This window comes from Protopterus annectens, chromosome 3.part0, assembly GCF_019279795.1.
Source record: "Protopterus annectens isolate FY-2018-M chromosome 3.part0, PAN1.0, whole genome shotgun sequence".
NCBI lineage: Eukaryota > Metazoa > Chordata > Ceratodontiformes > Protopteridae > Protopterus > Protopterus annectens.
This window is the reverse complement of record NC_056731.1, coordinates 287,183,999-287,211,000: the sequence shown is the minus strand read 5'-3', so window position 1 is coordinate 287,211,000 and position 27,002 is coordinate 287,183,999.

Here is a 27,002-nt window from a genome sequence, read left to right as displayed (position 1 = left end):
GGGGATGTTAAGGAGGGAGAGTGCAGTGGCAGGACCAGTGACTTTTAAAGTGTTCTTTGGTGGCTGTTTTAAATTGTTTAGGATGTGTAAGGGTCCTGATTTCTAATGGGAGTCTATTCCAGGCAATAGTGGGGTGATAGCTGTACATTTGTGTCCAAATTTAGACTTGGGATTGTAGATTTGTAGTAGGTCTTGGTTAGAGCTTCGGCGAGGTCTGGCGGGAGAATAATGGGAGATGAGAGCGGATAGTGCTGGGCAGTAGGAAGGCTGGTATAGGATAGAATGGATGATCTAGAGCTGAGAGAGAAGAAGCTGGTGGGGTAATTCAAGCCAGTTTAGTTGTTTTAGAGAGAGACAGTGATGGGATTTGTAGATTTGTTGGACAGCAAATCTAGCTACCTTGCTGTAGGTAGATTCGAGTTTGGTCAGGAGTGCTGAGTTAACATTTGTGAGAATATGAGAATTGTACATTAGACTGGGTAGAAGCTAGGTAAGAGAGAGAGTAATCTTGGCTTCAGAGGTAAGGAATTTCTTGTTATGGTAAAGGAGCCCTAGTTCTGAATGAATCTTTTTGATACAGTTATTAACATGCAAGTCAAATTTAAGCTGATTGTCGATGGTTACGCCTAAGAGCTTAGTACTGGATTCTACCTGAATGAGAGTGTTATTAAGGGACTGTATGGAGAAGGAGGGTTTAATATTTATAAACTTTTTAGGTAGGAAGAGTAACAGCTTTGTTTTTTTAGGGTTAAGGATAAGCTGGTTGTTGGAGAGCCATGTTTCAACTACCTTAAAAGATGCCTGAGTAGCTGAGAAGAGCTTAGAGGGAGAGTTGGCTGTAGTGATGACTGTAGAGTCATCTGCATATTGCACTAAAGATGACTGAGGACAGGAGGTATAGAGCTGATTAGTAAAGATATTAAAAAGTAAAAGCCCTAGGATAGACCCTTGACATACACCCATTTTGACAGGGATAGGAGGGGAGAGTGCAGAGTACCATTTCACTTATTGAGATCTATCAGTGAGGTAGATGGAGAACCATGCAACAGTATTATAGGAGAAGTTGAGGTTATGCAGTTTGTGCAGCAGAAGAGAGTGTGAGACAGTGTCAAAAGCTTTTGAGAGGTCCAAGAATAGGCAAGAAATAAGTTTATGGTCTTCCATGGCTCTAGAGACTGTGCTGAGGAAGGATAATAGAGCTGTAGTGGTGGTATTGTTTGGGTCTGAAGCCCTGTTGAGTGGATGTAAGTAGATTTTCCTGTATTAGATACTGCATAACTTGTTTATGAATACATTTTTCTAGTACTTTAGAGAGAGGGGAAAGGATAGCGATAGGTCTAGGTTAGGGATAGACTCCACATCACATCGATGGGGAGCCGGTTCCATAGCATGGGGATCCTCTAAGACACATATCTTTCTGTCCAACATGCCTTATTTATGTCACAAGCAAAATTTAAATCCTTGGAACTAGTGATCCTGATGCTGTTCATTTTACTGAAGTACAAAAGGACCATCAGAGCTGGGTCTGAGGATGCCTTGTATACCACACATAGATCGCCTCTCAGTAACCTGTAGGAGACCAAGTACAGAAATTGGGCTTTAAGGCAAGCCATATAGGACAGAGTGTTTATACCCAGAATTCACCTGGTAATGAACTTTTGTGGGCATTCCAACTGTTGCATATGAGTGGTCAAGTACATGCCGAAGGGGGCATTATACTCAATGATAGGTCTGATAAAGGACAGCTAAAGTGGCACTATGACTTCCTTGGATCTGGATGCCATGCCCTTACTTATAAGTTCAGCAACATAGAATGATTTCCTTACCACATTGGCTATACATTGGTCAAAGGCCAGATTACTGTTTACATATGTTTCCAGATCCCTGATTACCAAGTTAGCTCTTAGGAGTGTCTTATTGATGCAGTAATTAACCTTGATGACAGTTTTCTCAAAGCCACTATAATGCATTTGTTGGTATTGAGTTTTAAACTATGACACTGGTACCTGTCATTCATCTGTGTTAGACCCCATCTTGTAAGATGTTTGTGTCATAGGGGAATCTATGATAGCTCCCAATATGCAGTCATCTGTAAACATGATCAGCCAAAGGCCATTGATATTAGCCTTTACTTCTGAGAAGTAGATACCAAAGAGGACAGGTCCCAGAACAGACACCCCTGAGGTACCTCGCTGGTGTCCAGTCTCTTAGTCCTGTCTTCCTGAGTCCTGTCTATGAGGCAGCTAGCAATCCAGTGAGTTATGTGGGTGGTTTATGCCCACTTCAGTGACTTTGTCAACTATACCGAGTCTGTAGCAGGTCCAGGTAGATGGTATGCACATTTTCCCATTATCCATTTTCTTGGTAACCTTCTGAAAGAAATCCATTAGGTTTAGTAGGCATGACCTTCACTTGACAAAGCCACATTACATTGGGTCCAGTGTCTGATGGTTGCATGTATCCTTTATGATCATTTCCATGATAATTCATTCCATGGCTTTGTATATTAGACTAGTCAGACTAATAGGTCTATAGTTTCCAGGGTCATTTGATGGTCCACCCTTATGAAGTGGGATAACCATAACATATCTCCAGTCTCATGGTACAAAGCCTGTTTTGAAGCTATAGTTGAGAAAAGACTCAAGTGATCCTGATAAGTCATGTTTCAAGCTATTTAGGAGATATACTAGGATACTGTCGGGCCCATTGAGGTTTTGTTTATGGCCTTAGCAAGCACTGCCAGGACCTACTCCCTGTTAATAGTTGGAGTGATTATGCTACTAGATAGTTCACGGGGGAAGGCAGAGGGTATGGCGGTGAAGTTTGAGCTGAATTTATCAGTGAACATTTCACTATGTCGCTCTGCTCGGTGAAACTGGCATCATTAACCACCAGTTCGGCACACTCATATGTGCTGCCTTTGAGGTTTTGGACATAGCTGTAGAAGACCTTATGGTTATCTTTAGCCACTGAGGCTCTCTTGACTTAATCAGCCCCCTTCATTTCCTGTTATTGTAACTAAAGAGCTCCTATAATTATAAGAGTTGCTTTTCCTGATTTTAGTTATGACTTTTTTCTTTTTGTTATATACCCTATTAAGGTTAGGATTCCGGCAGTGTGGTTTGTTTTTAGAATTTATTTTGGGCTTATTTCTAGCAGATACAGCAGATCTATAAAGACATTTTAAATGGTTACACATTGTCTCTGGAAACAATTCTGCATAGATTGCTGTGAACTCGAGTTTGGGAGGGGAATTAAATTTTGACAGTCTATCACTTAATATAATGTAACTTGCTTTGAAATAGTTCTTAATTGTTACAGGTTTTGCTGGGATTAATAAGTTCATAGGTTCATAGGTTCATAGGTTGGTACTACGCTATCGGCCCTAGGGCCTATACAAGCCTAGCCATAACAATTCCCTGGCTATTTCTTCCCAGAATATTTACTTCCCTGGTCCCCTGTCTAGCAGAGTGGCTGACGTGATCCCCGGGGTGAATTTCCTATCTCCCATCCAATCGTCAAGGTTCCTTTTGAAGATGGCCAAAGAGGCGCTCAGCTTGACATGTATGGGCAGTCTATTCCAGAGTATAGGAAGTCTCTGGATCAGGAACCTATCCCTTCAGCATGTTTTGTTCATTGTGATGACCAGGTTTAGATCCCTGGAGCATGTAGCTCTGAGGGATTGGGATTTCTTTAAGTGTAGCATGTCCAACCGCACTGGGTTTGACATGGCCTTGTATGTTAAGAGTATTGCTGGAGTTTTTTTTAGATGGTCAGCATAGGGCATCTGCTTTAGGCCTGTGATTCTTTTAGTGAGGTATTTTTGTGGCCTTTCCAGTTGTTACAGATGTCTTGTGAGGTACATACCAAACAGGGCGTTGTACTCTATAATGGGTCTAATGAGGGATGAGTACAGTGGGACAATGACCTCCTTTTTTCTGGATGAAAAGGCCTTAGTGAGGAGTTGTGCCACACAGAAGGATTTCCTGACTGTTGCGGCTCTGTTGTTATCGAAGGTGAGACCACTGTCCACCGGTGTCCCTATGTCCCTTATCACACTTTTGATGTTTAGTGTACTGTCACTTATGTGGTAAGTCATGGGTACATGGTTTTTCCCAGAAGGGATAACTATACATTTCTTGGCATTGAGCTTGAGCCCATGGCTCTGGTACCAAGCATCTCTTTCTATAAGGCCCTTTTGTAGAATATCCACATCATTTGGGGATTCAATAATGGCTCCCAGTTTGCAGTCATCTGCAAATTTTGTTAGCCAGAGTCCCTTAGTGCTGGCCTGTACTTCAGAGAAGTATATACCAAACAAGAGTGGTCCCAGGACTGAACCTTGAGGTACTCTGCTTGTCACTTGCCTGGAGCTGTATTTTGAGTTGGCTACTTTTACAGTGTAAGTTCTGTCAGTAAGCCAGTTGGCAACCCATCGAGTGACATAGGGATTAATGCTCAGCTTAGTAAGTTTATCTATGATTCCAGAGTGGGGGATGATATCTTAGGCCTTGGCGAGGTCCAGAGAGGCTGTGTGGACCGCCTTACCCTCATGCATGACTCTGGAGACTGATTTGAAGAAGTCAATCAGGTTGAGAAGACAAGATCCGCCCTTTATGAAACCAAACTGGTTGGGGTCCACTGTTTGAAGGTTGCCAATGTCTTTGTTTATAAATTCCATGATAATGCATTCCATCACTTTGCAGATCAGGCTCGTCAGACTGATGGGACGATAGTTCCCGGGATTCAAGGTGAATCCCCCCTTGTGGAGTGGGATAACTGTAGCTGTGCACCACTTATTGGGTACAAAGCCTGATGTGAGGCTATGATTAAACATGACATTTAGGTGAGGTGCCAGTTCATTTTGCAGTTCATGTAGTACACAGCCCATGATGACATCTGGTCCCATGGATGCTATAACCTTAGCTTTGGAGAGTGCATTTTTTACCTGTGTGGCCATGATTACCAGAATCTGGAAATAATTTGGTATTGAGATGGGCCCTTTAAGGGGTGAGGGTGGGGATGAAATTGGCACTGAATCAATCTACCAGGATATTGGCAATATTCTTGGGATCAGTATATCTAATGCCATTCTGTTGTAGCTCAGAGCAGATCTGAGCATTATCATTTAGATTCTTGACATAACTATAAAATGGCTTGTGGTTGTCCTTGGAATCTTTGGCAATTTTATTTTCATAACTAGCTTTGGAGGATTTTATGAGGGATCACAGCTTGTTAATGAGGCTGGTAAGGGAGTTTTTTGCATCCTGGGATTTTCCTCTTTTCTGCAACAGTTTCTTCCTTCTGTTGTATTGTTTGTTTATGGCAGGGGACCACCAGATTGGGTTTCTTTTTTTAGAGGAAACCATCTTGGTTTTGTTTAGAATGGCATGATTCATGCACAAGTGGATGTGCTTGTACAGTGCCTTATTGTAGGATTCAGTGGTCAAACTTTCAGTTCCTGTCTGCATGGGTGTCATGAAGTTTGTCACTTCTGACTTGAGTAGCATGAAGTTGGCTTTGGAGAAGTTTTTTATGGAGGTTTCCCTACTGGAGGGTGGGGGTGGGATGTGGATGTCAAGGGTGATTAGCTTATGGTCAGACCTGACCAACAAGGGGATGACCACTGGTGTGGAGCAGCGATCTCCCATGTTGGTAATGACCAGGGGGTCTACTTCACAATGTCGAAAGCCGACAATATCGAAGCTGATATTGTCGGCACCTCAACATCGAAAGCACAGAACACTGTGCAGGTAAACGGAAATCTCCATAGGGGGAGATTTCCATTTACCTCAATGTAGTGCGGTCTCGGAGTTGGAATATTTAAGTAAGGGGGTGTGGGGGGTGCAAGGGTGCTTGCCCCCCTGTCTATGCTAGTTAGTTTTTTTTTTTGTTTTTTTTTAAACGTTGTTTGATGTTTTACTATATCGATCACTAGAACTCGACCTTTAGTGATTCAATGTAGTAAGATTTCGATAACGTAATATAGACACATGACCAGGTCTAGGATATTTGAGCTCCTTGTGCGACTATGGTATAGTTTGTCCAGGGCATTGGAATTTATGAATTCTAAGAAAAGTTGGGCAAAGGTGTTGGTACCCCAGTAGTTTTCCAAATTAATGGTTGGGTAGTTGAAATTACCCAGTATTAGGGTGTTTGGTTGTATCTTAATATTTTCTAGTATATTTAGAAAGGTGTAGTGAGAATCTTGGGGCATGGTGGGGGATCTTTAGCAAGCTACAATTTGGATTGCAGTCTTACCTAGTGTTAGTTGCACCTGTAGAATTTCAGATGCTTTGTGTTGGGCAACTAGCCTGGAGGTGTGAGTATCCTTGGTGAATATGGACACTCCTACACCTTTAGTGCATTGGTCCTGGTTTGGTGGCCAAAATGTGCGGTAAGAGTTGTAGCCTGATATTGCAGGAGTGCTCTCTGGAGCCTTGAACCAGGTCTCAGTTACTGCACTGATATCGATGTTCTACATTTTTAAGAGTGCCTCGTTAGAGTGCATTTTGAGGTTTAGACTTCTTGCATTGAGTAGCATTACCTTCATATTTTTCATGCTTATATCTGTTACGGTGGTGGTTTTGTCCTTTGAGCCTTGCCTGAAAAAGGCACTATAGGGGTGGCAAGAGCCTTAGCCAGTAACCTGAATCCTTGGGGTGACAGGTGCAGGCCATCTCTGGCAAAGCATTGTGGTTTGTCGATCATGTCGTCCTAGGTAGACAGATACTGGATCCCCTTTGAATGACACTAGAAAGTTAGCCAATTGTTGAAGTCAATAATTTTGTCCTTATACTGTGGTATCATTCTAGGCGAAGGCAGGATGCTGCTCAGGGCTAGGGTCATACCTGCCTGGGCCACATGAACCAAAAGCTCTTCCATGCTCTTTTCATGTAGTCCAGGGAGGTACGTCTCAAGTCATTCACTCCAACATGGACAATGACAGAGTTGTATCTGTACTTGTTGTGGAGGGACTTGGATGCATGCATTATGTGGCGGATCCTGGCACCCGATAAGCAGATGACAGTAATTTTCTCCTTGTTCAGCCTGGTGAGTGGGACATCAGTGTGCCTGACTATAGAGTCACCTATGACTAAAGTGTTGGGTACATTGTCTTGCCTTAGGGGCTGTTGTTTGGTGGCACACTGGTGTTTTGAGCTATGTGTCATTTTGGTTGTGATTGGTGTTTTCTTGCGTTTCAGCTTCGGAGGTCCTTGTTGCTTGGGCAGGTTAATGTTAAGGGCCTCCGCATAAGTGGTTTAGTGTTACTATGTGTGGATGTTGCTGGTGTGAGTTTTGAAGAGCTATGTGTTGTTTGAGGTGTAGTGCAGGTGTTAACCTTCTCTTCTTGACTGTCTAGCACAATCTTGGCTAGAGAGAGCTTTGCTTCCAGTTTGGCTATGTAAGTGCATCTCTCGCAGGTTGTAGTGTTAGGTGGTAGGAGGAGAGGGTTGTCTGTATGCATGAGGCAATTGCTGCATTGCCCCAGTATGCCCAGATTCATCAGGTGGACAGGAGAAATCACCGGAAGCTGACCCTTGGACATGCCTGGTTCAGTGTTTCTTTTGTAAATTGCAAGAGCTGTTTTCCCTTACCTTGGTAAGGTACTTTGCAATTATAGGCTGTTTAGTGCCTACAATTAATTTCTTCTTATTAACAAGGAGAATTGAGTGCTTGTATCAATTTAAGGCCTCCTAGTGATTTCCAGCAGGTTTTAGAGCAAGTGCTAGTCACAGGGATTTTTATTTCAAAGGAGGCAGTTTTGTGTTCCAACCTCACCAGTGAGGATGTGACACGGATACCACACTCCTATATTGGTGAGTACCAGGTCCAATATGTTTGAACCTCTGATGCGTGTGCACTATCTGGTCAAGGGTATTTATGTTAATAAAGTCCAGGAATCATTATGCATGCAAGTATGAGGCAATATATGTTTCCCAGTCTACAGAGGGTTAGTTAAAGTCTCCCATGAATAGGGTAATTGGTTTAAAGGTGAGTGTGTCCAGTACATCTAGGTATGAGCTATGGGATTCTAGGAACATAGAGAGTGACCTATAGCTTGATCGGATAGGATATGGAACTTTGTCTATCGTAGTTTGCACTTGGATAAATTCCAGTGCATTGAACTTTTTAAATGACCTAGGGCTATGCTTGTGGCTAATATAGATTGAGATTCCTCCACCTCTTGTACCTGTCTGCACAGCTGGTGGTCTAAATGTATGGAAAGCACTGAAGTTTGGCACTGTCATAGTACTTTCTGTGGAATTTAAACCATGTCTCAGTAATGGCACAGATGTATATATTCTCCAGAGCGAGGAGGGTTTGTAGGGTGTGGGCTTTCTTGTTTAGGCTCCTAGTATTGGGAAGCAACACATTTAAGTTTCTTTGGGTTTTATTTGCTATGTCAGTGGATTTGTTAATTTGTCATTGCCCTAAAAGGCTCTAAAGGGGTGGATAAAGTTTTAGCCAATGTTTGCAAGCCTGGGGCAGACAGGTACAGTTCATCCTTTGCAAAGCAATGTAGTTTGTTAACCATGTCCTCTCATGCTGACAAATATTGAATCCTCTGGAAAGACACCAGAAATGAAGCCAATTATTGAAGTCAGTCATCTTTTGTTCGTACTGTAGTTTCATCCTTGGTGAAGGTAAAATGCTGCTCAGTGCAAGGCACATACCTGCCTGAAACACATATTCAGAGAGATATCAACAATGTCTCTATTCATATAAATAGGGGAAGTATGTCTCAGATCATTCACAGACTATAACAGAATCATATCAGTACATGTGGTGTAGTGACCTGAGTGCAGATCCTGACTCCAATTAAACAACTAAACATTATCTTCTCCTTGTTCACTCTGGTGAGTAGAGTATCCATGTGTCATACAATGGACTTCCCTATGAAAAGAATCTTGGGTAATATGTTTGTTTGCCTTATGGTTTTTGTTCTTGGGATTCTACTGGGTCTAAGCATATATGTGCAGTTTGACGCTACTTTTGGTGAGTGCTTTAGAGATTGCTGAGAATAGGTATTGCTGTTTATAGGATTAAGAGATCTTTGAGGTTTGGAAATATAGTTTTTTAGTGCCTCAGTATAAGCTGGCCTATGTGTGTGGTCAGCACTATGTGTGGTGGATGTAGCATCTTAACAACCTGGTTTGTATGCAGGATTTTTGCCTCCAGTGAAATTGTGCATATGTATCTCTCACATACTGTGTTTATTTCTTTAAATATTAATTTGTTGTCTGTGAACATGAGGCAATTGCTACATTGTCTCAAGATGCCAATACCTGGACCTTTCTGTGTGTGTGTGTGTGTGTGTGTGTGTGTGTGTGTGTGTGTGTGTGTGTGTGTGTGTGTGTGTATATATATATATATATATATATATATATATATATATACATACATACACACATACATATAAGAATATATGTATAAGGAGACATTTGGTTAGTTGAGCTGCATTTCTTTGACATGTAAGTTTTGCTTCATTCCATTGAATGCACTTATATCTTCTGAAAAGGTTTATTAATAATCAATAATTTCATACAAATCCTCAATCTGTGTGTGTGTGTGTGTGTGTGTGTGTGTGTGTGTGTGTGTGTGTGTGTGTGTATGTATGTGTATTGATATATATGGGTGTATATTACTTCACTGAGTTTTCGGGAACTCAGAATTCATATGGTTGAGACTATATGACTGAGTTTACAAAAATCCAAAAAAAAAAAAAAAAAAAAAAGAAATCTACATTTTTGCAGGGAGGAAAGCCCCACTGCAGCTCCCACACCCTTGCAAATTATATATACTAGCTTCGAGATTGCACTACAGTGAGGAAAAGGGTAATTCCCCTTTGAGGCAGTTCTATGTAGATTGCAGTATAGTGGGGATTGGGGAATTTACCCTTTTCTCCCGCTGTAGTGTGATCTTGGAGATGATATATATAATTTGCAGATGATGTGGGGGAGTACGGGGGGGGGGGGCTTGTCTGTAAAAATGTAGATTTTTTTTTTTTGTTTTGAGTTTTTGGAAACTCAATTATATGGTGTTAACCCATATGAATTTCAATATATGTATGTATGTATATATATATATATATATATATATATATATATATATATATATATTTAATTTTATTTTATTTTACATTTGTTGACTGGGATAGTCCAACTGGATGCATGTCCATTTTCAGAGGAGGCCCGGGGAGAAAAGCTCCAAGGGTAAGCAGATACAGCATTACATAATACCAGCATTACATATTACAAACAGACTATTTACAGAGATTACATAAGTAAGCAAGTTAAACAAAGTTCCACAGGTTACAGTTAATCCTGAGCACAAGTCAGGATTAAATTAAATTACACAGTAAACTGGTTAACAGATTTTTACACATTCTAGAGAGAGTTAGCCAGGCTTGATACATTGACATAGCCAGTTAAGTGACAAATGTTGTTTGAGTCTAGTTTTAAATTGACCTAAGGTGGAAAGTAAGATAATATCAGCTGGAAGAGAGTTCCAGGATCTACTTACAGAGTTTGCAAAGAGAGAATCACTGGCTGTGTTACCAATTTTGCTAGTCTGAATTACTAGTTTGTTAGAGGATCGAAGCGGTCTAGGATTGTTTTAGGGGGTTAAGTGCAGGAGTATTGTCCGGATTATAGAGGATTTTATAGGCCATAATCAGTTGGTTATACTGGATTAGGCTGGGTAGTTCAAGCCACCCAAGCTGATTTAGATTGATGCAATGATGTGTCCTAAAAGGCAGCCCAGTGGCAAACCTGGCAATGTGGTTGTAGCAAATTGAGAGTTTGTTAAGGACAGTCCTGTTTAAATTCGAGAGTAGAGGGGATGCATATAGAAGGGTTGAAAGAAGGTGAGAGCGAGCTATGGTAATTTTAGCTGGAGGGTTTAGGAAGGCTTTTATTCTGTAAAGTGACCCAAGTTTTTTATTGATGGTTTTGATAGTTTGGTTAACATGTAGGTAACATTTTAGATTATTGTCTATGATGACACCTAATAGTTTTGTAGATGGGTCAGGGGAGATTATTGTGCCATCATTTGATTTTATGGTAAAGGTGAAAGCGGTAGACCTACGTGTTGGTGAAAATAACAGCATTTTAGTTTTTTTGGGATTTAGGATCAGACGATGTTCAGAAAGCCAGTTTTCAATTGTATTAAAGGTGGTCTGGGTAGCTGACCATAACTCTACTGGAGATGTGGCTGAGCAAATCAGAGTAGAGTCATCAGCATATTGGATACAGCTGACTTTTGGGATGACAGTATAAAGGTCGTTAATTAAGATGGAGAACAGCAAGGGCCCGAGTATAGAGCCTTGTGGTACTCCAAGGGTGTTAGGTAGAAGGTTAGAGAGTTTGTTCTGCCAGAGGACAGCCTGCTGTCGACCATTCAGGTAGGATTGAAACCACTGGAGGGCTTAAGTATCTAGACAGAATGTTTGCAGGGTGTGGATTAAAAGTTGGTGATCAACCATATTGAATGCCTTGGAAAGATCCAAAAAGAGGGCTGAGGATATATAATTATTGTTGCGATTATGGTTTATGGTGTTAGTAAAGGACAGGAGGGCTGAAGTAGTGCTGTGATGAGGATGGAAGCCATGCTGAGTGTCTGCCATAAGGCAATTTTGGATTAGGTGGTGCATGAGTTGTCTATGAATACATTTTTCCATAATCTCTGCACGTGGAGAGAGTATAGCTATTGGCCTATAATTGGAGAATTCAGTAGAGCTGCCTCCTTTGTGAAGTGGGATTACATAGGATATTTTCCAGATGGTGGGAATTTTAGCTTCTACTATGGTTCAATTGATTAGTATTGAGACGGGGTAAGCAATAGCATCAGCTGATTTTTGTAGGTACTCGGCAGGGAGTTGATCAGCAGAAAGTGTAGTGGGTTTTAATTTTTTGATCAAGGTATGGATAAGTGAAGTGGCAACTGGTTGGAAGTTGAATGCAAGTAGGTTTCTAGGTGTGCTGCTTTCAGGACCAGGGGAGCTAGGAGGTAGTTGGCTAGTTAGGGCTTGAATTGTCTCAGTAAAGAATTGGTTAAAACTATCAGAAACATCTTCAGGGATTTTATCAATAGTAGCAGCAGGGATTGGGGTTGAAGTTTGCCCAGGATGTAGTAGATTATTTAAACCTGCCCAAAACTTCTGAGAGTTATTTTGATTTACTGTCTGTAAATTACAGTAGTATTGTTTTTTGTCTTGTGAAATTGATTTTTTTGGTTTTGTTCCTGGATTGCCTGTATTTAATGTGATCTTGAGGGTCTTTCGAAGAACGCCATAAAGCCCATGCTTTGTTTCTAAGGGTAATTTTGAGTTTAGACTCTATAGAAAGCCATGGTGCAGTTTTTGCCTTGGATCTCTTTGAGCGAACAGGTCCATGCAAATCAAGGATCTCAAAGAATTTGTTGTTAAAGTATGCTACTGTTTCCTCTAAGGGGAGCTGTTTGAGAATAGACCAATTACATGAGTTTAGTTCTTGTTGGAATTTGGCAGGGTCAAAGTTTTTATTGTTTCTAACCTTTCTGAGTAAGGGTTGTTGGGAATTAACGGTTTTGTGCTTAATTTCATATGTGAGAAGGTGATCGCTTAGGCCATTAAGGAGGGTACCAGAGGTGTACAGTTGGGGGTGACTGTTTATGAGTACCCAGTCAAGTATACTTTCTTTTTGGTTGGTTTTACCTATCCTGGTAGGGGTGGATATGATTTGTGTAAATGCATGCAGGTTAATATGGGTGGTTGGGGATTCTGAGGAACAGGTGCCCCAGTCTATGTTAAAGTCTCCAAGTAGTAGGGTTTCTTGGGGATAGTGACATGATAGCTAGTGCAGGATATCTTCAAATGTAGATATATTGTTACCTGGGGGAATGTACATACAGATGATATTAATGCATTTATTTTTATTAAGTTGCAATTTGGTGGCAAGAATCTCTGAGTTATTAATCTGAGGAGGTTGTATTACATCTATGGTGACATTCAACTCAGATTTATAGAGTACAGCTACCCCACCCTCCTTCCTCGAAGCACGATCCAGCCTGTGTATGTTGTACCCAGGTGGTAACACTTCATTGTCTTTAGTGTTAGGTTTTAACCAGGTTTCAGATAAACAGAGAATCTCAGGGGAGTGGACATCCAGAAGTGCATGCAATTCATGTACCTTGTTATTAATGCTTCTAATATTGAGATGACAGACTAGGAGAGAGTTAGTTGGCCTATTAATTGTAGGTTTGTAGCTTAGATTGCAAGTAGAGGGGGTATGTGTATCTGGAGTGAGTGGGCCAGGGTTGGGGTGAATATCACCACCAAGTATTAGGTTGTGTCTATACTTGGTGATGAACTTCAGGAATTTGTTTATTAGTTTGTGGTAGTGTTTGGATCTAGAGCTAATGTGCCTGGGGTTGAGATGTTGATAGACTGAATAAGATGTTGGATAGGATCTGGTACTGTAAGTATGGTTGAAGGTGGAAGGATTTACAACTGGGGTTATATTATGGCCTTTTGGGACCTGAAATCCCGTGAGAAACTGGTTTTCATGCAAGGTAAGGAGGTATGGTGTGAACAAGAGGGGTAGTAAAGAGGAGTATATCATTATCTGTGATTCAGCTAGTGAGTTAAGGAACTGTTTTACCTGGTGATGCTACACCAGAAGATAGAGTGGTGAGGTTTCTTAGGCTTCACTCTCAGCTCCAAGCTCAAGAGTTCCTAAAATATGATGTAGGTCTTTCTCCTAAGCCGCACTCTCAACTCCAAAATATGCTCCTAGGCTCTAGGCCTCTCTCCTAGGTCTCAGTCTCAGTACCAATAAACAAATACAGTCCTCTATTGACAGCCTATAATTTAGCATTTAATGTAGAGTCCCTGTGATTGGATAATTACTTGCTGGAAACAATGCAAGAATACTCCTGTGCTCCACATTGCCAAGCATTTAAGGAAATGTGCACATTTTTCATCAGCATTATACAACATCATAAAATTTATAAAACTTGATATAATTTTATAAGTTCAGCAAGTTCAACATGTTACACTACATGACCCATTTTAACTTACTTGTTTGACTGAATTTAGCATTCAGCATTCTGTAGATGAGAATCTCACTCCTCCTTTTGCCACTGAGGGATTATTGAAAGCTACATTTTTTTACATGTCTTTTTTCAGGGGGGTACCCCACATCTTGATTTGTAAAGGTATTACCTCCAAATCTTTGCCAGAACTGAGAAAATGACATGAAATTTCCTTTTCTCTGGTATGTGTGACATGAGAAAATGTATAGTTAGATGTTAAAGTATGGATTTGGGGGCAATCTCCTCTTGAAAACTTTGATCAATATTATGTATTCCATAGAAATAAAATGGTCCATGTGATTCTTGTCTGTGGGATGTTAAACCTGGCTTAATGGGCCACAATATAATGTTTTAGCCAATATAAAAGACAATATCCATATATATGTCTATATAGTTATATACCGCGGTAGTGGTGCCATGGTAGCATTGTCGCCTCACAGCAAGACGTTGTCGTGTTCGATTCTCAGCTAGAGCGTCTTCTGTGTGGAGGCATGCATGTATGGGTTTTCCTTCATTGAAGGTTGTGCATCAGGGCTGGTAACTCGGCACGTCAAAATCCACTACCAAACATTAGTGGACTGGAGTTCCACTGTGGCGACCCCTAACCGGGATTAGCCGAAGGACACAACAACAACAACAACATGTCTATATAGTTATATAACTATATAGCTATGTTTATGCATTTATATTCAAATGTGCTTGTGTCTGTGTGTGTGTCTCAATATATATACACACATATATATATATATATATATATATATATATATACGCACACACACACACACACACACACACACACACACACACACACACACACACACACACACACACACACACACACACACACACACACACACACACACACACACACACACGCGTTATATATATTTCAGAATTTGTTTATAAATATATGAAATTTTGAGACATTGCACTTCTTGGCAGATTTGGAGATACCAGTAAACTGTCATGTTGATTTTCTAAGATTTCTTTGGGATCTCACCTGAAGATTATGTCAGGTAATGATAGATTCATTGTGTTGTAGAGTGAGCATGACAGACCTTACTGGAGGAAAAATGTTTTTTATACTCAAGGTGACCAATGTAATGAAGAGTGACAGTGACATGTGGCTGTTGTGACCTGCAGCAAACGATGAGCATGCAAAGTTGGTCATTTAAGTAATAAGTAAAATGGTTTTCAATCCATTTCTGCAGTGATTACAGTAAATAAGTTTATTTCAAAAATATTGGGGTTGCAGTGAAAGACTGCATAAACTACATTGTTAGCTAGGGCTGGGTTTCCATGCATCACATATTGCATGCTAAAGGATAAGATATTCCTGGTAACTGAACAAATTAAAATAATAATGCTTTCTAAATTGAACATGAGTTAAACTGAGGATGTATGATTTAAAATTAAATGTAATGAGTATGCAGGTAAGTAACTCTGCCTGCATTGTCAAAGAATTAGTTACTTACAGAAGACCATGTATCTGTATTATGCAGTATTGTCAGTATCAGTGTGAGTACATCTGAATGTATTAGTTTGCTTCAGTACAATACGTTGTCTTAATTTAGTATTCAGGTAAATAATGTGATGCTGATGCCTTATACAACAAGACAGCCTTTCAAATAGGTAACAAGAAGAGTAGATATACTGTGCATTCCTTTTTGGGGATCCAGTATAATTATTAGTCCTTGCATTTACCAAGGCATTTTTGCTGTTGTTAAGTATGCATTATTCACTTAACATTATGAGTTTTATTACAGCTTGGGCAACATGAGCAGGTGGGAGTGAGCAAAACCATTCACTTATTTATGCAGAAAGTAATAGAGATGCAGAAGATATTCAATGTCTTATGACACCAACATGTTCTGGATGGTAGCAAGAGAACAATATTTTGGTACTCTGTTACTGATGTTCAGTGTAAAAGGGATACTGTCTGGGATGTATTATTAGGGCTAGTATCTGAGGCTGGATGAATATTATGCCACATAACAAGAAAAAAGTGACCTCTTTGTTGGCTTTGCATTGTGTATGCAATAAATGAAAACTTAACTCTAGCTCTAATTTAAACAGATAATGACATTTACATATAAGTAAATATGCCACAAAAATAGATAATTTAAAGTTGGTATGAATTTTCTTATTTTTCTTTAAAAAGGACTTAACATTAAAGATGCAAAAGAATTGCAAAAAAAAGATATTTAGAGGCAGTACTGAATAACACTGTGCAGATTCAAGTTGCATGTCTGCTTTACAGGATACTGTGGAAGGTGCCACAAAAGCTAGTGAAGAGATGGAACAACAAAGCAGAGTAGGCAATTGTCACTGGTCAAGTTTACCCCACATATAAAATCAAATCCAGGAGCAAACAGCTGGGAAAGGAAGTCCAAAGCAGGAGGAAATTACAAAGTTAGATTCAGAACTCCAAACTGTAGAGCAGGTGTGGAATGTCAGTTGCACAGGAGCAGGACAGAGAACCAAAATCTTCAGAATGAAATGAGAGAGTGCTACTGGGGAACACAAGATGAATATAAAGGGAGTTACTTGGATGCTTTTATTTTGTCATAATTTGATGCAGAAAAGACCATTATGTTACCAGAGGGATCATAAACTGCAGTGTAGGATCTAGGAGAGACGTTTGTTTATTGACTTAAGAAATAAATTAATATAATCACAATTAATTAAATTTTAGATGGAATTTCCATAAATGTTTTACCATCCATAACATTTTATTATTAAAAATAGCTACATACTGAGGAAAAGGCTTTAGCTTAGAGTTTTTGCATATAGACATGCAATAATTTACACTGGATTTCATAAGTATTGTCAATCAAAGTAAAAAAAAACATTAATAAAGATGAAGAAAAATAATAACAGACACACACACACACACACACACACACACACACACACACACACATGAAAAATTTAATTTATGTAGGTGTTGCTTCTGTGCTGTGCTGTACTGGAACTTGCTAGACTGCACTCAAAATCTTCTTAAGACACAATGTCTTGCTGGCTGTTTACTGCTGAATCAGAGACACAGAGTTTTGCATGACTACATCTGTAGTCTGTTTAAAGCACCAAATTGCACACTGATAAAGAAATACTTCTCCAACACAATACCTCAGAACAAGTGTGTTCCTACAAAATACCTATAACACAGTTTAGTATATATACCCTTTTAGTCATGCACTTCTTTTTTTGGGCTTTTGTGAGAAATCACATAATGTCTGTTTTTAGACTTTTCTATTGTCCTTTTGTGAAACCATTTAATTACGAAATATTTGCCTTTTAGATTTGTTTTCTGTTGATTCTATAAAAAGCCATGTCCATTTATCTGTGAGGAATTACATCAAGCTTTTCTTAATATTGTGACAAACATGTCCTTTAAAAAATATCTTGAGGAAAGCACGTTAACAGAAGTCTGTAAGGAAACATCTGTAAAAATACATCAAACTATTCTGCTGCTGATAGTGAAAAAAACATATTTCTGAGGAAAAAACATGTTTGTTTATCTTTTTTGATACTGTGAGAGAACATGTCTTCTGAGGAAACAGCTTTGTAAAAGATCACTTATTGCTGAGTTTATAAAAAAGCATGTCTATTAATAGATACAGTCAGAGCTATGTCACACTAGAGTATGGCTGCTCATTACATATTGCTAAGCTTTATTTCTACATTTAAACAAGCTTTATTATATGCCTCATTTATTTTGCATTTTTATAGCAGAATTGATTTTAACCTTTATTTATTGTTTAGCACACTTAACAGTTCCCCCTTTTTATTTTAAACCAAGGAGACAAATTTGTCATTGTTTGATAATACATTTTTATTATGACAATTGACAACAGTAACTTGTTGATTAAGTCTTGTTAAGAAAACTGTAATACATGTAAGCAATATCCAAGCAAGCACTACAACAATAATAGCAATTAAAAATATGATAATTTTTCCTGTCCACCCTGTAAATAGATTATTAAACCACTCACTCCAATTGTCATTCTAGTTTTTCCTAGTATGTTGTGACACTTCCACAATGATCTCTAAATGCACTTTTAGAGACTCTGTTTTATCCGGAATAAATGTACAACATTGTTCACCTATTAAGGCGCATGTACCCCCTTGGGATGCCAGTATGTTATCCAATGCCATTCGAATTTGTAAAACCATAGTTCATATGGCTGTCATTTCAACAGTAATGTCCTGAGATTGCACTGCATCTTGGGCTCACCTTTTTTGGAGAATTTATGGCACTGTGATTTCCTGCACTGCAGTCTCACTCTGGATTCAGACATCTGAGAAACTGTACTGCTAGAAACTGTAGAAAACTAAAGTACTCAACATAAATGTTAGTTACTGTGCTTTTACTGGAGTGACCTTATACAAAGCATCACACTCTCCCTGTGTTCAGATACAGGCTAGGGTCACCACTGAAAATTTTAATTTATGCAGGTGCTGCTTCTATGTTGTGCTGTATTGGAACTTGCTGGACTGGATTCAAAGTAAAGTATTCTTAAGACACAAAGTCTTGCTGGCTGTTTACTGATGAATCAGAGACACAGAGGTTTGCATGACTGCATCTGTAGTCTGTATAAAGCACCAAACTGCACACTGTTAAAGAAATATATTTTGATGCACAATACTATTTTACTGTAAGCACAGTTACAAATAAATAACTTATTCTTGTAACAAACGACATGTACTCTTATGTCAGTTTGTAGTATAAATGTACCAAAACTTTACTTTTGACAGGTAAAGGAAGAGTATAACTGCTTCTCCAATACAATACCTCTGAACAAGTGTGTTCCTACAAAATACCTATAACACAGTTTAGTATATATACCCTTTTAGTCACACACTATTTTTTTGGACTTTTGTGAGAAATCACATATCTGTTTTTAGACTTTTCTATTGTCCTTTTGTGAAACCATTTAATCACACAATATTTGCCTTTTAGAATTGTTTTCTGTTGATTCTATAAAAAGCCATGCCCATTTATCTGTGAGGAATTACATCAAGCTTTTCTTAATATTGTAACAAACATGTCCTTTAGAAAATATCTTGAGGAAAACATATTGACAGAAGTCTGTAAAGAAACATCTGTAAAAATACATCAAACTTTTCTGCTGCTGATACTAAAAAAACATATTTCTGAAGAAAAAAACATGTTCATTTATCTTTTTGGATGCTGTGGGAGAACATGTCTTCTGAGGAAACAGCTTTGTAAAAGATCACGTATTGCTGAGTTTATAAAAAGCATGTCTATTAATAGATACAGTCAGAGCTATGTCACACTAGAGTATGGATGCTCATTACATATTGCTAAGCTTTATTTCTACATTTAAGTAAACTTTATTGTATGCCTCATTTATTATGCATTTTTATAGAAGAACTGATTTTAACCTTTATTTGTTGTTTAACACACTTAACAACACACAATTAAATAATTCAAGTACATACCTTTGTACATGCTGGCTTATCAGCTGCATAAAAACTATTATACCCCTGCCTCTTTTTCTGTACACCAGTGCATCTTTTAAGTTTCAAACTCAGGCTGCCTCAATCACCTTGTTGAGTGACATTTTGGATGTCCTCAACAGCTGTGCAGATTATCCAGAGTAAATTTAATAAGCCAAAAGCTGCTTTGATTTCAAAACAGCCCAAGCAGCCCAGCAAATGAATTAATATGATTTTTTTAAAGGCAAATCACCTCTAACCTCAGGGCATGACCATGCTGGGAATTATGCACAGCTGGAACAAAGCAAAAAGTTGGAAAGTCAAGTATTATTTTTTAATTTAAAATAATAGTTGGCTTTTTAAATATAATATTATTTCTTTTTCTTTTATTTTTGTAATGGGGGCTGCAGCCCAGCAGGCAGTACCACAAACCACCCCTGATGTATACCCTGCTGATACACAACTCTCCATTATTATGGAAACACCAACTTAAATATAAAAACCTTTGGTTATAAATGGGTCTGTCAAACATATGGAGGCACCCCTGTTGAACCTAAAATACTAATGCATGTAAGTGGGTTGGAAATAGATGTGGTCAATATTATGGTAACTCTGAACTGGATTAGTTGTTCATGAAATGTTTCAGAAAACAAATGGGTTTCAGATGTCTGGAGGGGAATGATCCAGTTAAAAATTATGAGGTCAATATGTGCAAAATGGTGACAGTGGTTGGGATTCTCAAAGCTAACAAGAGAAGACAATAATATGGAGAAGATCTGGCAGGCAAGCAGGAAATGTAAATGATGAAGATAATGTCCCAATAATCATCAATAGATGAAAAGCAAAGCAGATTACCTGAAAAAAATAGATTTGTACCAGCAAAATTTTAAGATGCACATATCTGGCTGAGCATTAGAATAAAGCAGGGCAGGAGAAATTAAGGAAATAATTGTGCAAGCATTTTTACACATAGCCAGTTCTGTATGATACTGTACTAATGAACAATTGGGGTGTTAAGTTACACTGATGAAAGAAAAGGCAGCAGGCAGGACACCATCACCATTTCATAGTCCTCCAGGCAATACATTCATGCATCTCCTCTGGCCTTCATAGCAAAACTCAAGAATGCAAGCTTAGAGTGGTACGTTGCCACCCTTCCTCAGATGTAGACTCAGTGAAGAACAGTAAACTGGAAAAGCATACAATACTTATGTCTCATTGCATGATACACTGGCAAGTATTAACTAAAGGAGACAAATTTGGGGAAACTGGATAACAAGTTTGATAGTAAGTCTGCATTCAGACTTATGCCAGTCAGGAAGGAAGACTGTCCATTGCTGGGTTTTATAACTAAGCAAGGATAATGCACGGAAAAAGTAATCCTCACACTGTGTGCATTTGTTTAGTCTCATTTTAAAAGCTATTGGAAAGCATAAATAAATAAAAAAAATGATACCAGCCAATCCAGAGGTACAGAATGATACCATTTAATCCAGAGGTACAGGCTACATAGTACTTAGATAATTTATTTGTTTCTTGGGAAGATCGGACAACAAGTTTGGTAGAGAATGTTAGCTTTTTAAGATTATTTTGATGATCTAACAATTTCCATAACAAATATAAAATGAAAGGCCTGGGGGACTCTCAACTTTTTAGAGATCACTACATACATCAAATATCGGCACTACAAGTTGCCTGACACAAATATCAGGCCATTTGTGGCATTAATAAACAAGATCACAAAAAGAAAAAGATTAGGGTAGTAGAAATTCAGAAGATGCTAGGACATTTAACATTTACGTGCAGGATCGTTTGCCTAAGCAGGTTCATAGATTCATATGTACTTACTAGGCTATTGAACTGTGAGGATCTTTAGTAACCTAGCCACACATTCCTACTGAGTATCTAGCCACAGTAGTTTAGTAACAAGGACCCTGTATTTTGCAGAGGTCTTGCATAACCAGTGTGTGATAATTCTTTAGTACTGTGTAAAAACTCTTAAACCTAGTGCAAGTATTTTCATGTCCCCCCTTCCATAAGGGACAAGGGTTAAAAAACAGAGGTAAGCCTATAATTTGCCATCCATGCATCCAGGTTATGCTTGAATAAAATAAGAGATGTACTTAATGTCATAAGGAGAGAAAGGCAGTTCCAGAGAAGTATGATTCACTGTGAGATATAGCTATCCCGACTACATATTCTATTTAAATTGCAATTAAAACCAGGTCTCCCTCTCTAGAACAGGTGTTTCAGCCACTATTGGATTTCTGCATGTGTAGAAGGACTAAAATGGTGGGGTCAGCACAGGCTCTGTATGAGAGGCAAATATCTTCTCTTAGCAGCCTGTTGGATGCTGAGAAGAAGAACAGGGCCTTGGTGATCAAAATAGCTTTTGTGATTTAGTCTTTTGATTTTCATGGTGTGAAAATGTTGTTATCACTCAAGTTTTGTTTAGTCATGTGCTTGGACTGGATGACACATGGGGAATTATATTCAATGACTAGCCTAATAAGTGCTGTATACAGTGGAATTATCACCTCCCTAGATTTGGATGCATATCCTTGCTAATAAACTATGTTATATAAAAGAACTTCCTAACAACAGTCAGCAAGTGGTGGTCCAGTAACAGCTCATTGTCTACAAATGTACCCAGGTCCCTCACTACTGGGTCAATTTTCAAGAGAGAACTGTAGATATGATAGTTGCAGTGAACATATTGCTTGGCAAAGGGTACAATTATGCCCTTTTTGGTGTTTAGTGTTAGGCCATAGTTTTGACACTAGTTATTTGTCTGAGACAGGGCTTCCTGATGGATCTTGATGACTGTCAGAGTGTTTATGCTAGTATCACATTTACAGTCATCAGCAAACTTTATCATCCATAAGCTTTCACCATTTGTTTTGACCTTTCAGTGAGAAGTAGATACCAAAAAGGAGTGGTTCAAGGACTGGGCCCTGGGGTACTCCACTAATGACAGGTCTCTTGATGGAGGTAGATCTACTCACCCTAATTTCTTGGGTTCTGTTTGTGAGACAGTTTACTACCTAAAGAGTTACACTGGGATTTATATTTAGCGGATAAGTTTACTAACTATGCCTGAATAGAGAATTATTTTGAATGTACCAGCTTTGCAAGCTCCAGATATGTGGGTGAGCAGTTTTTCCTTCATCCATTGCTTTGGTGACCTTCTTGAAGAAGTCAACCAGACTGAGTAGACAGGATCTGCCTTTGACAAAACCAAAGTGGCTCAGGACAATAATTTGTAGGTTGCCTATATCTTTGTTTATTAAGTCCATAATGATCCTTTCTGTAGCCTTACGGATGAGGCGGTTCTGGCTTATAGGCATATAGCTTTCTGGATCGGTTGATGCCCCACCTTTGTAAAGGAAGATGATTGTTGCAGTCCACCATATATTTTGGTACAAACCCTGTTTGAAGGTTAATATTGAGGAGCTTGTCAAGTAGTGTTTTAGGCTGACCAATAGGCATCCTGTTATGTTACCCAGCCCCACAGGAGTAGTGTTCTTGACCCTTGGACAGTGCCCTGAGGACTTTTTGCTGAGAGATTTGAGGTGGGAGGTGCAGATGGTGATAAGAAGTGTGGGCAAGAGAGGAATGTGAAGATGAAGCTAAATTTATCTTTTAGTAGACTGGCTATGTCTTCAGGATTAGAGTAAGTAATGTCATTTATTGTCATCACAGTGCAATTCTGAACATTATTTCTGAGGTTTCTGACATAAGCAAACCATGTATCTGCAAGTCAAAGCATTCAGTAGTATACAGTTGCAGCTGTTTGAATTGGTAAGGGTGGGCTACTTTAAAGATAAATTATTTCCTGATCAATGGCCTAGTGAAAGGAATCATTTAGGATACCTAATAGATATTGCCTTCCTAGAGACAATGTCAACCTGGATAGATGAGTTGGTCTTAATGCAGAAAAAGTTCATTAATGTACAGATGAGTTTCATATCTGATAGACAATAGCAGCCATTTTGACTGGAAACAGACTCAGCAGGTATAGGGAAGGTCAGGTAGTAAATAGTTCTTCATATACTCTGATATGCATCTTATGTCAAATGAATTTGCTGATACTTTGTCACATTTTATGCTTCACTGGTTTTGCTGCCTTTAACCAGTTGATCAGCAGGAGGGAGAAGTCATTTGTCCCATGAAAAGGAAGACTGGTAACACAAAACTAATCCACTACTTTGCCTTTCTTGTGAAGGCAAAAGTCAGTGTATGCATCAATAGATAAAATATAAAATGTTTATGCCAAGAACAAAACTGACCTAGGGAGAGTCAAATCACAGAGTTAGTTATCAGATTTCTGGTTTACCAGAATAAGGCAGGCATAATTGTCAGTATGGTCAGTGTCATGGCATGGTTAGCTAGAAAAGGGGCTAGCATGATGCTAGCTGATGCCCTGCTGTTGTACAGGCTTGGCAATCAGGTGGATACTATTGGGGTAGAAAAGCTAGATGCATAGAAAAAGGACAGCAACAAAGGGCCAGTTACTGAAGACATACTGGAAGTCATTTTAGATAGGTTTATGTTAATTGCTCAGAGGCAGACTGCAATCTACTTTCAGCATTGACTCATTTAATATCTCAAGGAGCTATCAAAGTTAACAAAATCCGAGGAAGTGATACTGTTGCAAAAAAAAAAAATATATATATATATATATATATATATATATATATATATATATATATATATATAGCCCTTGGAGTGGGACTACATAAAATGGTTTGGTAGCATTCTAGCATTAGCTCTGTAGAAGTGTTTCAGTCTTGCTATTATAATACTTGACTCTATGTCCAAAGCACTGCAAGTTCCGCATGGCTAAATAATCAAACCTTTCACAGCAAAGGACTCACTTGGCTCACCTTTAATCTTCAGTAATAATAATAATAATAATAATAATAACAACATCAATAATAATAATAATGTGGTGATGGTGTGACAGCTGATAATAAAATGAAACCCATACTTTTTGCAGCAAGAAGAAACAATTAAATCTTAATCCTCTAACTTTAAAAGGATAGGCATCTCAAACTTCAATTTAGCCTGTCAAATACCCAAGTTAGAATCAAGTTACTAAATTTCCAAAAAAACGCAACTGTTTTCCTACCTTTCCACTTCTTTCACCCCATCTCACCCCTATATTCTCTTTATGCTATCTCCAGCAGGTAATAACCTTGTCCAATGATTAACTCCTATCAGTGCTAGAGTATTATACAAAGTCACTATTGTCTGCATTACCACATAGGAAGGTCCAGAATTCTACAGTAGTACATCAATATGGAAACTTTATCAACCATATCAATATCATACTTTTTATCTAGTAAATCTTCAATCTCCTGTTTCACTTTTTCTCCTTCTCCTGCAGCAAGAAACCATCTTAAAATAAATTTTCAGTAAAAATTATCTTTCTATTTTTTTTACTTTGTATTTCATTTAGCATTTGTTTGCTTATTTGTATTACACTAAACTTCAGTTTCTTCTTAAAAAGATCCTTTTCAATCAGAAGATTCCATTGATTTTGTACTACTTCAGACATCTTACTCTATATACGTGTTTTACACCAATCAACAAATAGTTATTGTTTAAGATAACATGTTGAAAATGTCACTTTCTTTTCAGAAATGAAGGTAGTAGTGAGTGTAATAAACATTTTAATAGCATAGGATCAGAAGTTACGATAAAATAATTTTTACAGCTTTTACAACATATACATGTTTTGTATTTATATATACCTTATCAGTCTGGTATCTGGATTCATTTTTATATCTCGTTGAATAAAGTATATACTGAGATACAGCAGTAAAACCCATTTGGAACAGGTTCCTACATGTTACTCCAAGCATGGTTATCCGAAAACCACTAGGAATGTCTTTCACCCTCCTAATTCAAGAACTCTGGGTAAAGCCAAAAATAAAATAATGGGGGAGGGTCTAAAATCATGGGCAAATTTTAAATATTGCTCTTACAAACTTAGAAATTGCTAGAATAGTAGGTAATGCATCCACATACATTTTATGAATGATATGAAGTCTAAAACTCAAATGTTTGTCATTATTTAGTGACATTAATCTCCAATAATTTGTCAGAGAACCATAATGTTTATGAGGAACAGACCAAGAATATGAAGCAAAAATCTGGATATTCTGTGAAAATCTGGACAGTTGAGAAGTATGCCCTTGGGTCCTCCTCTGACATTTGAAATGTTTGTTGGTGCAGTCTAGCATCCTAAATATAAATCCAGACCTTCTTAAAACTGATAATTTCCCTTACCATCCCCCACATTCTTTCAGTACTATTACCCATGAGTAAATATATAGTATATAAAGAAATACAATTTGCTCCAATATAGCCAAGCAGCCATTGCCATAGTCCATAGTCACAGTCTTGATACTCCAGTGGTTTAACCTCTAAAACCAAAGGGCACAGTTTAGCAGCCAACAATATCAGACCTCTCTGCCTTGTCTGATAATAGGATGAAGCTACTCTCCATGACCTTTTGTCAGAGTATCTTGCTCTTGTCCATCCCAGTTGGTCACTCGCAGAGCTATAACCCAACATTCAAGCTTTTTAAAAGTAATACAATCTTCTATTTTTCTTAGCTGGATTTACATTCCATATATATAAATTCAACCAATGTATACTAGGAATTTCCCTTGAGCCATTTTCCCAAAGTATTTCATTGGCATATATCTACCAAAATGTTTATTTGCCAAGGAAGCCTGTATTAAATTAAGTGCATATTTTATCATACACTGAGGAAAATAATTGACATTAAATTTTGTACAAATATAACTATTTACATATATATTTACATAGGGTTGGGAGGGTGGCCTAATGGTTAAGGTGTTTGCCTTACAAACACAAGGTGCAGGGTTTGAGTCTCACAGGGGATAGTTGGCTAAGCTTAAAATGGCTCGCAAGGGCAGTTAGCTTAGTACTAATCTATGAACCTATGAACATGTAAACTCAAATGAATAGTAACCATTAGTACAAGACAGTACAAATAAATATTTAACAAAACCTTTTATAATGTACCCAGCCTGGCAGTGAAACCTTTTAGAATACAAAAAGGGAAATGTGGACTAAGTACCTCATCTTTCTCCATATCAATTTACTGAAATTGTCTTATTTTAATAACATAGTAGTAGAGCCCTACTTGATCAATGGTCATTCTTGAAGCAAGTCTGCAAAGACTGATGAATTTCATCCAGTTGATTCCAACTAATTCAGCTGAAAAACATCCAGTTATATAAAAGTTTCCAAGTTAAAAGTTTTGTTCTTCAAACTTGACTCAGCAGAGTAGGAGCCCTCTGTCCTTTTACCAGCTCATCTACTTTGATTCTTTCTATAACTTAATAGGTCAGCATTAATTGATAATAATTTTAGACTCAGGCCAGACCTGTTGATCTATAAAATTACTCCACCATTTTCCAGTAAAT